A 12,734-nucleotide genomic window follows, 5' to 3' on the forward strand; every position below is an offset into this window, starting at 1 on the left:
TAATCCACGTGTTGGTGGATGAGCACATTTCCGGCCAGGGGGAAAGATTCGTCGACACTTTCCTCGGTGTCACCTCCCCCAAGAGGCGATTTCAATTATAATAGTAATATATAATTACTTATCCGGGAGCGGTCCTGCTACATTGTTGTTTTTGTTTAAAGATGTTATCAGCCGAATGACGATGTTTATTATTATTATACACGTGGGAGAAAACCGAATCACCTGGGGAGACCCCACGCGCACGAGGGGACAACGCTTTGACTGGCGCCGTGGTGCAGTGGCGAGCCCACTGCACCACTTGCAGTTCACAGGTCACCAGCTCGATTCGTTCTCCCGGCGCGGCAGTTGCAACAACGGTGCAAGTATGAGTGGTGACACCACGGTCGGTGGATTTGGGGTAACGTGTGGGTATTCCCATCGCTTCTAAGACGTCTGGCCAGCGTGGAAGAGTAGGCCAATAACACCCCCCAGAACTCCCTCTTGTGGAGATGCTTCTGCCAGCAATTGCAGGGCTGCGCCCTTACCTATTTACCTGTGCCATGAGGATATCACTGATACACCCACACGTGAACCTCGTTGGGGGTCGATGAAAGGGGTCGATGGCGACTGATAATTATTTACGCGTTGATGAATAAAAATTATCCGTCTTCTGTGTTCCCAACCAACACGATGTGTTACCCAGGTGTGTGTGTGTGTTACCCAGGTGTGTGTGTTACTCAGCTGTGTGTGTTACCCAGGTGTGTGTGTGTGTGTTACCCAGGTGTGTGTGTTACCCAGGTGTGTGTGTTACCCAGGTGTGTGTGTGTGTTACCCAGGTGTGTGTGTTACCCAGGTGTGTGTGTGTGTTACCCAGGTGTGTGTGTTACCCAGGTGCGTGCGTGTGTGTTACCCAGGTGTGTGTGTTACTCAGCTGTGTGTGTTACCCAGGTGTGTGTGTGTGTGTCACCCAGGTGTGTGCGTGTCTGTGTGGAGAGGGCGGCACCTCTGGGAACGAGAGAGGAACACAAACAGGTGGCGTGCAACGATTTTTTGATTATTTGGTTGGAGTGTTTTTTTTTTCTGTGAAGAAAGGCCATTGCCAGAAACGTCGCCTATTATGCACGTTCGTTTCCTTTGACGGCTGTGCTGGTAGGTAGGTAACGTGGCAGGTAAATTGACCATGGCAACTGACCACGCGCTATATATGTGCTTCTTGCACTCCTGCCAACGCAGTATCACCAGACAATGTATTTAATAGCGGAACGCACCCTACCATTGTACCCAAACAAGGACTTTGTAATCAGTTCATACTAGCTGTGCATGGGGTTGAGGGTCACGGTAAAGGCTATATGGTTCGTGCCGTTTGCCAGGTGGCTCCTAGTTTGGGGGTTGACTAAACCCAGCATCCCTCCGGGGTCGATAAAACCAGTACAAGGCTGTGAGTAAGTTCAGCAGTGGTTCTATATATATACACACTCACCCGGGCCATAGGAATGTGGTATTCCCACCAACACTGACTTAGGGCTGTAAACGAGAGATGAGCAGCGCCCATTCAATGCTCACTTGAGCCGGAAATCACTCGGCCTGTTGGGGCGCTCGCGGGCTCCCGGTCACGTGGTGCCGCGGGTCTGTCCGCCAGAGGGCGCCGCACGGCAATGCGAGACCCACACGGAGGGCGACACCACCGAGGAGGCAGTGGTGCTCAGACTGACCGCGACACGAAGGGAGTGTTCTCGAAGGCGTTCCATTCCTGGGCTGCCGTTCTCTCACCAGTCAAAGCCACTACTCAATTGAGTTCACAGTTTAGACGATGCAATTTCCTCGGGTACGCGCTCCCCCTCCCTCCTCAAAAAAAGAGTTGAAGTGATTTCCTGATTTCCTGCTCAGATGAGGATATTCAATCGGCGGAGCTCATCTGCTTACAGCCCAAAGCCAGTGGTGGAAATTCCACAATCCTACGGCGGGGGCGAGTCCATCTATCGGACAACCATCGTTGACTTCACCACTCAGCAGAACTTAATGTATCTAACCTGGATGGGCTGAATCAACTCCCACGCAGGATTTGAACTCCGCAAACCTTTCCATTGCGAGCCGCGCACGCTGCGTCGCGTTCTCTGTGCCACGTCTTAATGGCATGCGCGCTTCGAATGAAACATCACGTCAACCACCACAACCCCCATCTCTCGCTGCCGATCCCCTCCACGCCTCGCGTGCAATGACCTGGAGGAAGACTCGAACTTGGCAGGCCCAGTCTGAGCGCTGGCAGGCAGCCGCGCAAACCTGTTCTCACGGGCTTACCTACGCTACGGAATGCAGAGCCCCTGTGTTAGATATGGTAGCGCACACGAGCATGACCCCCGTGTAAACACGATTCTCTGGGCAGTGCGTGAGGAGTGTGTATTCTCTTACAGGCGACTCAGCCAATCGTCGCTCCGGTGTCAATAAGGGACGCATCGCTTGTGTGGGAAGTCACCAGGGTTCATCCTGTGGCCTACGAATAGATTGACCCCCAGCCATGGTAATGTCGAATGTCCCAACACGGACTCAGCAGGGCCGCCACGTGAGTTTAGCCGCGGCTCCATTGGTGTACAGCCCGGCGTCAGTTCCGCTTTTATTCTGGATCATCAGTGAGGTAGAGCCATGCTACACCCCCGCCCCCCCCATATCACGAAAACGACTCAACTGTCATGAGCGCGGTTCTCCAAATCAGTCAGAGAGAATCTCTAGAAATAACCACGGCCTTGGGTGGGACACAGCGTGGATCGCAGCAGGAGGAGGGCCGATTGTCGACGGACGCGAGGCAGCCAAAGAGGGAAGCGGCGCCCCAGAGGACGATCGCCGTGGCGAGGGCGCGCGGTGAGTTCAGCTGACGCGCACGAGCGAGATGAACGGTGGCGGCGCGGCAACCACCCAGAGAGGCCTCCATTCAGCAGTGGATAGATCACGGCTCGTGACGATGGGGATGCCTTCATTCAGCGGTGGACAGGCCATGGCTTCTGATAATTATGCTGCTGCACATTTGGGATTTGTAACTGGGCGAGAACTCGTTGAGAAAATCGCGGCTTTTACAAGAGATGATGCTGTTGCTGATGATTCATGATCCGTGACGATTCATAATCGGAGCGATCCAGTGAAATGATCAGTCTGTGCGCACCGCTTACGCATTCTAGAGGCCCGGTGCCGCGTACGAACTTGTCCACGTGCGATGAACCCCTCCCCCCATCACATTCCTGGACCGCAGCGGGGCACGCTCCGTCAATACCCACACCTTGGGGCTCAGCTGTCAAGGTGAGGCCATCAGGGGCAGGAACCGGCCGGGGTCGATCAGATGAAAAATAACAAAATTGACTCAGAACAACAACAACAACAACAAATACGATTGGGGCGTGGTGGTGCACTTCTGCAATGCTTCGGAGGCAAGGGTTGGCGGATCACGTCTACATTTCTGAAACTCCCCAAGTACGCTGCGCTGCGTTGTGGTGGCCAGGTTACGGCAGGACAGCAAGTGGGATCGTGAACCCGTTCGTACTTCGTGGTAATGAAGTCAAAATCTATAGAATTGCCGTTGCCATGGGATTGTGGAAAGGCTACCACTGGCTCCGGGCTTTAAACAAGAAGTTGAGAATATGAATAAGATGAGGACCATTAGGTAGGACATCACTTTGACTCGTGTCCAAGTATTGCCTCACCCTACCCATCTCCGTGCGATCCACCAACTTCACGTTTCTATCCACATCTGCTGCACCCTGCAACCTCTGACATTCAACGTTGGGTTGGACTCCGAGGCAGGGCGTGACCCAGCACCACTCAGGGAGGCGCACATGGAATGCGCCACGCCAAACCTTGCGCGCTTCGTTTGCTGCGTATAAATACGCGTATGCATAATGCAGCACACACACACTCACTCACGAGCGCGCGCGCGCGTGTGTGTGTGTAATATAGCTGTGAAACATATGTGCGATTATACACGTGATGCTGTATGCAAATATATACTGTATAGATGTACGGCATATAGGTGTTTATGGAGAGTGTCGGATGTGTGTGTGCTGAGTGTCTTTGTGCTTTGTCTGTTTCGCGTACGTGTGGTGTGTGTGGGGAGGGGGCGGTTATTTGTGATGTGTCTTTGTATGATAGGGTTGTGTGCGTGTGTATGAACTGTGTGTGGTAAGTGAAGTGTGGTAGGTGTGTGGCGTATGTGAAGTGTGTGCATGTGTGTGTATGTATTGTGTGCGTGTGGGGAGCGGTAGTGTAGCGGTTAGCGCGCTGCACTATGAATCCAGCCACTCGGGTTCGATCCCCGCTCACGGCCAACACTAGTGACGATTATTTGAACCGGTCCTGGGCCTCCCCTAAGTCGACTCAGCCTCAAATTAGTACCTGGTGCGGTGTGTAAACATCGCCACTGGGGAGACAAATGTGGTCAGGCGTGGTGCTGGCCACCCACCCCCTCGTGTGCCGTGCCGGCCTTCATAGGTGCTCGCTAACAGCACTTGTCCCTATAGTCTGTTAAGGCTACACGGGGGATCTTTGTCTTTTATTGTGTGCGTGTGTGCAGTGTGTTGTGTGCGCGCATCGGCCAGTCATCTAGTCAGTCAATTCATGGCACCTGGGTCTGCCCCCTGACCTCCTGCCAGCGGGCTTTCGACATTCCACGTGGCCTTAACGTGCACATAGCCTGGCACAAGCGCCGTGGTGACGTCACCGCCACTTAGTGGCGAATGGCGGTTGTTGTTGTTGTGTGTAGTATGGTGCTTGTGTGTTTGTAGTGAGTGGTTTGAGCGCTGCGCTTTTGATCCCAGCGACCTTGGAGGATTCGATTCCCGGCCATCAACCACGCCAGTAGGCGAGTGGCCACAGAACTTGTCCTGGGCATCTCCTAGGTGGACTGGGAGATAAATGACCGCACCTGGAGACGATGGCCCTCGGGCGTGGTTCTGTCGACGTCGAACTTCGCGCTCACGAACTCCGCGCGGCAGCCTCTGAGACACGGCCAGCCTCAGTGGGCCCCCCCCCGCCACACCAACACGAACTGACCAGCTCGGCTAAGTATGGCCACACAGCCCCCACGACCGCAAGACATGGGGTGACCCGCATCCACAGGGCTGCATGTATAAAAACGTATTTGATTCATGTTCTAGAGAAGTTAAACTTACACAAAGTACAGCTTTCACGTGCGATATGGGCATGGGTTTGTTTAACATGTTCCCAGTAAAATGCCCCTCCACTCGTGGATTCATCTCCTCCTTGCATTTGTTTATTTCGCAGGGGAGTATTCCCGGGCTCATGTTGTTTTGGCCAAACATCCTAAGCAGCACCCTCGTGCCAACGAGACCCGAGACTCAGTCGAGGCTTTTCTACACTATTTTCTTTTTGCTTTGACCAATTCACCCCAATGCACCCGATTTCGATGAGTGTTAGAAGCTAAGCTAAGTCGTGTTCAGCCTGGTTAGTGCGTGGATGGATGCCCTCCACCAGGTCTTGCCAGGTGATCTGGGTATATTTGTGTGTGTGCATCTCTGCGTCTGTATGTCTTTGTGTCTGTATGTCTATCTGTGCGAATCTCTGTATTTCATATTTAATATCTGTGTGTGTACCTATGTTTCTGTGTTTGTTGTTATGATGAATTATTTGTTGGAGACCGTTGCTAATCCTGCAGCCTGTCACGGTAGAGGTGGGGCCTTGCCATCATCCCCACACATTCAAAACACATGCCTGTGTATTCTGTCATCAAACACTCCACACTCCCATCCCTAAACACTCCGTGAGTAATCGGATGGTTGCGGAGAGAGGGAGTGGAGGAGTTATCATACTTGGGCAGTGTGCTCATGGCCAGTTCCGGTTTGGCAGCAGAGGTCTCAACTGAAATGAGCCGGGCGGCATTCTATTTTAATCGGCCGCGAAACGCTGCGTGGAAGCTGCCTGGCTTGTCGCTCCACACGAAGCCTCGGGTCTTTTCGGCCAGAACTAAAATTCCCTCTATTATCTGTGCTTACGTAACGTAGATCCCATTACAGCAACACCTGCGTTGGCTTGAAACGTTCAGGCGAGCCTGCCTACGATCCACCCTGGGCTCAAACAGACTCGATTGTGTGAGGAGTTGGCAGATCCTTGAAAGATCTGGACACAGTCCCATCATCAATGAGCTACTGTCGGCGAACCTGCGATGGCTGAGCCATGCAACCCGCTTGCCCAGCCAGCGCAAGCACACGCAGATTCTGCTTTGATGTGCATTGCCATGTGCACCTATCCAGGCACAATTAACGTGGTGACATCTCTGACAATTAGTGGTGCATGTCTATTGTTTTATGTTTGTGTGTTTGGTGTATAGACCTCAAATGGGCAATTTCTGTCCGTGATCACCTATTAAGGCGCATCTACGTGTGTGTGTGTGAGCACGCGTGTGTGTGTGAGCACGCGTGTGTGTGTGAGAACGCGTGTGTGTGTGTGTGTGCGAGAACGCGTGTGTGTGAGCACGCGTGTGTGTGTGTAGAACGCGTGTGTGTGTGTGCGAGCACGCGTGTGTGTGTGTGAGAACGCGTGTGTGTGTGAGAACGCGTATGTGTGAGCACGCGTGTGTGTGTGTAGAACGCGTGTGTGTGTATGTAAGAACGCGTGTGTTTGTGTGTGAGCACGCGTGTGTGTGTGTGTGTGTGCGAGAACGCGTGTGGGTCCGTGCGTGTCCGTGTGTCCGTGTGTGGAGGAGCAGGAGCGGTTCGCGCTGCGCTCCAATGCCGACACCCTGGCTGGCTTCGATTCCCGATCGTGCTGCACGCCGTCAGTGGTTGAGCAATTCGAATGTTTATACGCCCTGGAACTCCCCTAGGTCAACTCGGCCTAAAAACAGTTCCTCTTGGAGTCTGTTTATTTCTCGACAATTATGTCTGCGGGGGGTGAGTTGGGGCAAACGCGTGCCTCGCAATGGGGCTGGTCTCGCTACTTTATCGTGCGCCGTGGCGCCCTTAATAGGTGCTCGCCAACAGCTATTGTCACATCAGCCTCTTGTTCTACAAGGAAGCTACCCGGGGGGTGGTTGCGTTGGGTGCAATCGGTAAACGTCGCACTGTCCTCGTCGTGGCCACACGGGGCGGCGATTGTAAACGAGATTCCGTCTCCTTTGTGTGCTCAGTGAGACAAATGTCAAGATCCCCCATTTCATAATTATTTTATTATTTCCCTTCTACGTGACTTTACCGAAAGAACCAAGAAGATGAATCCCTGCAGTCACGAAAGCTTTCAATCGAAAAATCCCCCGTTTCGTCTTCACGGACTGTTGGGGCACGTGCTGTTAGCGAGCAGCACCGACGAAGGCCGGCACGGGTGGCCAGAAACCACGCCCGGCCGCCTTTGTCTCCCAGTGCATATGTTCACACACGGCTCCAGATACTCATTTGAGGCTGAATCGACATAGGGGAGCCCCAGGACCGGTTCAGGTGATCGCCATCGGTGTTGGGAATGAGCAAGAATCAAGCTCAGGTCGCCGGATTCGTGCTCATCTCGGCACCACCGCTCCACACGACAGTCCACACGACAGTCGCGCAAACGCCACCACCGTCACGCGCGCGTCACTCACAACAGCAGCCATTCACACACACAAACAAAACAAAGACAAAGATCACCCGTATAGCCTTAACAGACTGCCGGGGCAAGTGGTGTTTACGAGGGGGTGGGTGGCCAACACCACGCCCGGCCACCTTTGTCTCCGTAGTGACGATGTTTACACACTGCACCAGGTACTTATTTGAAGCTAGAGTCGACCTAGGGGAGGCCCAGGACCGGTTCAGATAATCGTCACCGGTGTCGGTCTGTCAGCGGGAATCGAACCCTGGCCGTCAGGTTCGTAGCGCAGCACGCTAACCGCTACACCACCGCTCCACACCACCGACGCACACACGCACATTGACGCACAGCCGTGCTTGCGCGCGCGGTGAAGTTGTGTTGCCTTTGGGCGATCCACGACTCAGAACTAACATCGTACCGGTTTTAAATCTTTGTGCTCCCGTCAGCAAATACGCCGCGCTCTGCCTCTGCTGTTAGCGAGAACCTGTTGAGGTGCAATTTACGAGTGTGACACGAAGGAGGCTTTCGCGACCGATATTATCCATAACAGAGGTTCTTGGGTTAGATCGCGTAAGTATAAATGTGTCGTTATACCCGCCACCACCCGGCACCACCCGACACAGCCAGTTAGTCAGGTTTGTCGCTTAAGCAAAACATTCCACTACTAGTCACGAATTGGCGTGTTTTGTTTACTAGTTGGCTGTGTCGGGTGGTGGTGGGTTTAGCGACACATTTGTATTTACGCGATCTAACCCAAAAACCTATATTATGGATCATATCGGTCGCGAAAGCCTCCTATGGAGAGCAATTGACCGCACCACGAAATCCCATCTTGATAACAACAACGACAGCCTGGATGCGTCTCATCTCGGCGGATCTCGGGAGCTAAGCGGGCGTTGCGCCTGGATGGGTGGCCTGCACCAGGCCGATGCCAGTTGCTGTCGGCAAGGGCTGCGAGCGGTGTGCCCAGGAGTTGGGAGTGTTGCGTTTCATCCCCCTCGTGTGCGGTGGGGGTTTACTCCGGCTTCTCGGGTTTCCTCCCACGCGAAGCTGAACAACAATCAATGTAGCAGAGACCCTCCTGAAGAAGACTCTTGCGATCCTGGCAAGCTTTCCCGGATAAATGACGATCAGCACATTTTAAACAAAGACGAACATCGTGAACGGGGAGTTAAATGTGCATCGCGGTAGAGTCTCCACTCCCACCTCTGCCAACACGTCCGGACGGCGTGGAAGAGTAGGCCAATACCCTCTGGAGAGGCTCTCTAGAGCTCCCTCTAGTGGAGGCCCTTCCATCAGCGACAACGTGCTGCAGGGCATTGCAGGGCTGCGCCTTACCTCCACCACCCTGTTCCTTACAAATTCCTTCCCTGACACTTTCCTCAACGTCGTCAATACCGCTGCTGCTGCAGCTGGTAATGATGACGGTGATGCTAATGAAGGTCGTATTATTACTTTAGAAAGGAACAGCGCGAGAATAAAAAGCAAAACGACTCGAAGCAGAGACCTGAAAAACCAGTCCGGCTCGCATTCCGAGCGCCGCCCTGGCAGGATCCGCCCCGCGAGCTGCCCACGGACACGCGAACGCAGCAGAGGACGCGCCCCGAGTTGCTGCTCCCCGTGTGATGAGCGGGGCGTGCGCGCCGCGCGAGCTGCTCGTCACCCCCCGCTTGGAGATCAGTCAACAGTTGCCATGGCAAGAGGCTACAACGACACATCGTCCCATTCGCGCCAAGGCCTCTCGCTGCTCGGGCCACTCCGTGGCTCTGCCGCTCCGCCCTTGTTCCGGACCGTCGGACATCGTCCCTCCTCCCTCCGAGCCGGGACGCGTCACGCCCAAACGCACTTGTCGCAAGAACGTGGACGATGACGCCTTTCATTTGCGTGTGGTCTCAGAATCCACGTGCTCCTCTTTCTGCCTCTCAATGTAACTCGAAGGACGCATTGTCTGTGTGTGGGTCTACTGTATGCAGAGCTATGCACAGAGAATGCCGTGGCGTTGTGGGTTAGCGCTCTACGAACCCGCTCACAAGCAATAACAGTGACGCATATTTGGATGGGTACTGGACCCCTCCCTTAGATCAACTCAACCTGAAGCGAGTGCCTGGTGCGGTGTGTTGCCCATGCACATCATCGTGGAGACAAAGGCGGCCGTTCGTGGTGCTTGGCCGAACACCAACCCCCTCGCGTGCCATGCCGGTGCTCACCGACAGCACTTGGCCCAGCAATCTACTTAGAGGGGGGGGGGGGGGGGTCGTTGTCTTTGCGTGTACTGGAAATACAATGTCTCGCCGGCGTGAATCGCCTTCATTTCAAACCACCGGAATGGAAATGAAAGGCGCTGCCGCCGCCGATGAGCCGACACTGGCGCGAGAAGCACGTCTTGCTGGAGGCACGAGAAGCACGTCTTGCGGGAGAGACGCGAAGAACGCGCAGCGTAATCGGACCCCCTGGGGGCTCGGGGCTCGGCGCGAAGTCTCCTCGAAGGTCCCTGATCGCCGCCGGCTGAGTGCGCTGCCTTCGTCCTGTTTGCTGTACGCCACTCTGACTGCCGGAGCTTGGCTTATTACGCAAAAGGTTTGCGAAGTGATGAGCGAAGCGGTTTTTGTTGTTGTTGTTGTATTATGAACATGCTGTAAGTACATTTTTTAAGGAACAATATATGGACAAAATTAATTCCTCATTCATTGGATGTGTGCCGTGCAGAAGGGCCATTGCCTGAAACGTCGCGCCTGCTGTCATCCTTTTAATGGGCGCGCGGTGTTGTTGACAGAGCGAGATGCGGCGCAGTACGAAAGTTGGCCAAGACACGGTGGTAACAATCACATATTTGTGCTCAAATTGCGCAAGCAAAGTAATCAATCGCTTGCCCAAAGCCCGACTGGGATGCGACAGACGCTGGGTCGTCTGACGAAGAAAGCCGCGCGATGCCCGGGCCGTGCTGCTGTACGCGTCTCGCCCCCCCCCCGCGTCTCCGTGGAGTCTGTCAGTCAGCGATGGCTGCGTCATGGGCAGGGAAGGGCCTTGGGAGGGACAATGACTCCAACCGCGACTCAACGTTGCAATCCGCCCCGCTCCGCCTCCTCCTCCTCCATCCCTCTTTCTCTCTCCTCTCTCTCTCCCACACAACCGCGGAGACGCAGCTCAATTACGCTTCGCCACAAACACCAAACCACACCGAGCATGTTCGCCGCGTGCCAAATTGTCAGTCACCCGATGTATTTACAAATGTCGGCCCCTCAAATACGGATTTGGTCAAATGAAGCATCGCACTTCGTCAGCGGTGACCGGGCTCGAACCGTCAAACTCGCCGTGACGAACCGCGACCCGATGTCATCATCACGGGTGGCAGAGAACCCGGATTCGAGTTCTGGCTCTGAGCGACGCTGGCTCGGTGCCAGATCCACACCCATTACCACGACTACAAGTCGAGAAACCAAAATATCCACCGTCGTCATAAGCCCTGATCTATCCACTGCTAGATTCAGACTTCTGATGAGACACTGTTTTGTTAGATGGTCAATCATCTCATCCAAATGTCACCTTTAAGTTTGAGAAATTCTGCAGAGTTTTCAAAAAAGCAGCGCTGAGGTTTGACAAGTTTCGTGCTCCTGGCGAGTGAGTAACGTTCCCCGTGGGTTTCCTCTCGCCTCTAATCCGTGACTCTGCTCTCGGCTCTAATCGGACCGCAAAGGACCCCAGCGGAGTGGCGGGGAGCCCCGCCGGTGTTGCTAGGGGTGTCCGTGGAGAGGGAGGTGGAGCGAGAAGCTTCAGTGTGGACAGCAGGAAGGGGATTAGAACTCTTAGAAGTGATTTAAAAAAGAAGAAACAATCGAACATTCTAAATAAAATCGGCTTCAAACAAATGGCATCCGAAAGACAATTCGGCGTTTGTTTCGCGTAAAGTCACTCCTGGATGAAGGCCTGCCCCCCCCCCCCCACAACTTGTCATCGAATGAGTTACTTGACCATACTTCACCACGCTGGTTCAGTGTAGGTGGGCGAAGGGCGGGACTCAGAACCCTTTGAGATGTCATGCGCCGCTGACGTTAGCCGTGGCTGGGAATCGAACTCAGGCCACCGGGTTCATCGCACGGTGCGCAAATCACTGCCTCACTTGCTCCAACCCTATGACATCAACATGATAACGTCTCATAAATAAGATTGAAGAAAAAACACACAGGAGGTGAAAATAATTTGTATTTTACTTTCAACTCACATGAGAAACGCGACTTCCAAAACTCGTCGTCAAATCCAGCCCGACACCACCCAGCAGCTTTGTTTAATTAATCAATCTTATTTTTCTTATTTTTCATACTTTGATACTGGCATAAAGGTCCCATGATACAGATCTGTATCGTTCCGCAGAGTGCTGATATATTTATGCCACTCATTCGCTGCGTTTCTTTAAATAGTTGATCTACAGAGTTATCCTCCACTGTCATTGTGTTCCGTGTCAATTAGTAAGAAGCCTGTCCCCAGATCAGGTGCGTCTTTGTCTCTGTGTGTGAACTGTGTGGGTTGTGGGGAGTGGTGGCGCCGTGATTAGCGCACTACTCTGCGAACCCGGCCACGGATAACACAACACGACCTTGCTCACAGCCTTTGCCCCAACAGTCTTGCAAACTCTGCGGTAGAGCTGTGTGTGTGTCTGCGTGAGCGTCTAAACGTATCCCTGTGTGTATGTCTTTCGATACGAATGCGTGCCTGTGTGAGTGCTCCGGCGTGGTGCTGGTCACCCACCCCCTCGTTTGTCGTGCCGGCCTTCGTCGGTGTTTGCTCACAGCACTTTCCCCCAACAGTCTGTTGAGGCTATACGGGAGATCTTTGTCTTGTGTGAGTGTGTATCCGTGTGACCGACCTCATCGGCTACAACAACACCCTCTGAGTCATGCGATTCACGTCTTTAATCAAGACGTGGTTGTCATCATCTATAATTGGTCATTCACAACACATGTATAACACCCATGGATTATACCCATATATTATACCCATGTATACTAGCTAAGTTTAACACCCATGTACACTACATGTGTTTAACACCCATGTATACTACATGTGCTTAACACCCATGTACACTACATGTGTTTAACACCCATGTACACTACATGTGTTTAACACCCATGTACACTACATGTGTTTAACACCCATGTACACTACATGTGTTTAACACCCATGTACACTACATGTGTTTAACA

This window comes from Lampetra fluviatilis, chromosome 3, assembly GCF_964198595.1.
Source record: "Lampetra fluviatilis chromosome 3, kcLamFluv1.1, whole genome shotgun sequence".
Classification (NCBI taxonomy): domain Eukaryota; kingdom Metazoa; phylum Chordata; class Hyperoartia; order Petromyzontiformes; family Petromyzontidae; genus Lampetra; species Lampetra fluviatilis.